This window comes from Apodemus sylvaticus, chromosome 11 (assembly GCF_947179515.1).
Source record: "Apodemus sylvaticus chromosome 11, mApoSyl1.1, whole genome shotgun sequence".
In the NCBI taxonomy this organism is placed as follows: domain Eukaryota; kingdom Metazoa; phylum Chordata; class Mammalia; order Rodentia; family Muridae; genus Apodemus; species Apodemus sylvaticus.
The window spans coordinates 98,233,363-98,237,461 of record NC_067482.1 but is presented as its reverse complement, the minus strand read 5'-3'; positions in this window follow the sequence as shown (position 1 = coordinate 98,237,461).

Below are 4,099 nucleotides of genomic sequence, written 5' to 3'. Positions count from 1 at the left end.
TGCCCACACACACTGTGGCACACTTCTTCCAACAAGGCCACACCTACTCCAACAAGGTCACACCTACTCTAACATGGCTACACCTTGCCACTTTCAAGTGTAGTCAAACCACTATACCCCCTGAATATCTGTTTCTGTTTCTGTTTTTAATTTTTCTTGTTTGTTTAGACATCTAATGTTTTCCAGTTTCTATTTATTTATTTATTTATTTATTTAATGTCTATGAGTACACTGCAGCTGTTTTCAGACACACCAGAAGAGGGCATCAGATCCCATGACAGATGGTTGTGAGCCACCAAGTGGTTGCTGGGAATTGAACCTAGGACCTCTGGAAGAGCAGCCAGTGTTCTTAACCACCGAGCCATCTCTCCAACCTTGTTTTCTAGTTTCTATAAGACAAACTCTGGAACTCTGGCTTTTTCTTGTGTTCCCCAAGACCTCTCAGTGTTTCTTTTGTTTTGAAGTCTTTCAGCTTGGGACAACCGAAACACTTATTATACATCTCCCTTTCTCAAGGCATATATATAGTCCTGGTGAGACACTGTGTAAGGAATAAATGCAAGCAATATAAAAGAAATGACAAATGTGACCCAGCCCAGAGTGTGTGAGTGTGTATGAAATGTGATAATGAAACGCCCTGACTAGGTGAACTCCTCAGTTTTAACTGAGGATACCATGAAGACCAAGTCTGGAGAGTGTGTGTGGAGTTAGATAAGCCTAGTGTTAGATATGGTGGTGTTGCAGGTCTGAGCTGAAAGAGACTTAAAAACCCTGCTCTGGCAGCTAAGGTTGGCCCATTCCCGAGAGCCCCAACAGAGACTGACTCATTCCCGGAGCCAGCCAACTGATTCCAAACACCACAACTCTGGACTGAGGCTCCAACAGGGATCCAAAGCACAGTGAGGAAACACCACTGGCCTTGCCTGTGCTTCCATTGGAACTAGGCTGCAACACTTGCCAGACCAGAGATGAGTGCGTGTGTGTGTGTGTGTGTGTGTGTGTGTGTGTGAATGAATGTGATTCCTTTTTGTTTATATTTGTTCATTGTTGCTTATGAATAAATACTGGTGTAACCTGATCCTCTGAGTCACAGGCACGTTCTCTCTCTCTCTCAGCTCTATCCCTAAACCTGACTCCAGACTTTAAGAATTAAGAGGTTAGCTGGGCAGTGGTGGCACAGGCCTTTAATCCCAGCACTTGGGAGGCAGGGGCAGGCAGATTTCTGAGTTTGAGGCCAGTCTGGTATACAGAGTGAGTTCCAGGACAGCCAGGAACCCTGTCTCAAAAAAAAAAAAACCCATAAACCAATAAATAGATAGATAGATAGATAGATAGATAGATAGATAGATAGATAGATAGATAAAAGAATTAAGAGGTTAGCCGGTGGTGGTGGCACTCACAGCACTTGGGAGATAGAGGCAGGAGGATTTCTGAGTTCGAGGCCAGCCTGGTCTACTGAGTGAGTTCCAGGACAACCAGGGCTACACAGAGAAACTCTGTCTCGGAAAAAAAAAAGAAAAAAGGAAATAAAAAAGAATCAAGAGGTTAGTAAGTAAATGATTCACAGTTTTAATGTTTTAGCATGTGGGTGACATTCAGGCAGCAGAATAAAGCTAGTAATCACTGTCAGACTGCATGGTGGCTGGCATGGTTCCTTGGTGAACTGTATCCATGGAATTACAATGCCTGGCACATCCTTTTGAAAGGATGAACTGAAACTTCCTAGATTGCTTTGGTAAACTGATCTATCATCTGTCTTTATCACCTCTATGCGTAGCTCAGGTTGGTCATAAACTTACTCCTCTTCTGATCTGCCTCCCAAGTCCCAAGGACTGAGATTACAGCTGTCCACCATTCCTCCAACTTTCTTCATGACTTTTAAAAAATGATTTATTTATTTATTTATTTATTTATTTATTTATTTATTTAATGTATATTAGTATATGGGATCTGTCTTCAGACACACCAGAAGAGAACATCAGGTCCCATTACAGATGGTTGTGAGCCACCATGTGATTGCTGGGAATTGCACTCAGGGCCTCTGGAAGAGCAGTCGGTGCTCTTAACCACTGAGCCATCTCTTCATGACATCTTTGGTTCATTAGTTGACTGTTTTTTGATTTTGGTTTTGCTTTTGAGACAAGGTAGCTCAGGCTGGCCTCCTCCTCCTCCTCCTCACTGTGTAGCTCAGGATGCCTTTGCCTTCCTGAGCCCTCTGTTCCCACATTCCAAGAGCTAGGAATGCTGGTGTGTCTACAGGGAGGTGATCATTGTTTTGTTTCTAATATTTGCATTAGAATGTGTCCCCTGTGGTGTATATACCCAGATTTAACTAGCCAGTTATGGAAATATATTCAACATCAAAAGCAGTCGGGACAGCAGGACCCCGGAGGCAGGACCCCAGAGGCAGGACCTGATGCAGAGGCCATGGAGCAGAGGAATGGTGGCACCACCTGCAACGGGCCGTGCCCTCCCTCACCAATCACTAGTTAGGAAGATGCCCTATAGGTGGATCTCATAGAGATAATTTCTCATTTACAGCTCCCTCCTTTCATAGGCAATTGAAAAAAATGCCACCATAAAATCCAGCTGTAGAGCTTGGACAGTGGTGGCACACACCTGTAATCACAGCATTCTGGAGGCAGAGGCTCTGAGTTTAAGGCCAGCCCGGTCCACTTAGAGAGACTCCGTCTTGAAAATCAGAAAAAAAAAAGTGTGTGTGTGTGTGTGTGTGTGTGTGTTATTAATTATTGATTGATGGGTACTGCCCATTGTAAATAGTGCCACCCCCTGGGAAAGTGGTCCTGGGTTCTATAAGAAAGCAGGCTGAGGAAGCCATGAGGAGCAAGTCAGTAAGCAGCACACTCCATGGCCTCTGCATCAGCTCCTGCCTCCAGATTCCTGCCTTGCCTGAGTTCCTGTCCTCTCTGCTTTTGATGTTGAAACTATATGGAGCTGAGTGAAATTAAACCCTTTCCTCTGTGTTTTTGTTTATAGTATTTCGTCCCAGCAAGAGAAACCCTAAAACAGAGATACAGTTTTTGGCTTGTGGTGTGAGGGGACGCAGTGCATCATGGGAGAAAAGGCATGGCGGGGGTGAGGGGGGGTGGGGGGGATGCGGGAGAGAGAAGACTGGTGCCCATCCAACTCTCCTGCTCCTTCACCTCCAGTTCAGCGTGGGCACTCAGCCTATGTTCCAGGGGTTAAAATGAGGTCTCCCCTCTGCGATGGTTTGTACAGCTTGGCCCAGGGAGTGGCACTATTTGGAGGTGTGGCCTTGTTGGAGTAGGTGTGTCACTGTGAACACGGGCTTTAAGACCATGGTCCTAGATACCTGGAAGCCAGTCTTCAGAGCGAGATATAGAACTCTCAGCTCCTCCAGCACCACGCCTGCCTGGATACTGCCATGCTCTCGCCTTGACGATGATGGACTGAACCTATGAACCCACAAGCCAGCCCCAATTAAATGTTGTCCTTATAAGAGTTGCCTTGGTCATGGTATTTGTTCAGAGCAGTGAAACCCTAAGACAGCCTCTTCCATTAAGTCTTTCTGAAAGACCTTCAGAGAGATGGCCTGATGTGTGTGTGTGTGTGTGTGTGTGTGTGTGTGTGTGTGTCCTAGGTGATTCTAAACCCAATCATGTTGATAGAACATTAAATATATTTCTGTATCTCCCTTTAACTAACACTGGGTATTACAATACAAAAATGGTTGCCAGGGCTAGGAGTGTGTGCCTTATTGTTTGAGTCTACCATGCAGTTGTTCCTGTGCTTGAACCATAACCCTGAGAAGATATATACATACACATGATGTAAGTGCATATATACGTAGAGCCAATTTGGAAGATAAAGTTTCTCTCTCTCTCTCTCTCTCTCTCTCTCTCTCTCTCTCTCTCTCTCTCTCTCTCTTTCTCTTTGAGGTTTGAGGCAAGGTCTTATTATATAACCCTGGCTGCTCTGAAACTCATGTAGAGCAGTGGTTCAAACCTTTTTATTTTTTTTTAACTTTAAAATATTTTTCTTGTGCTTTGGTGCTTTGCCTGGATATATGTCTGTGTGACACTGTCAAATCTTCTATAACTGGAGTTATAGACCATTG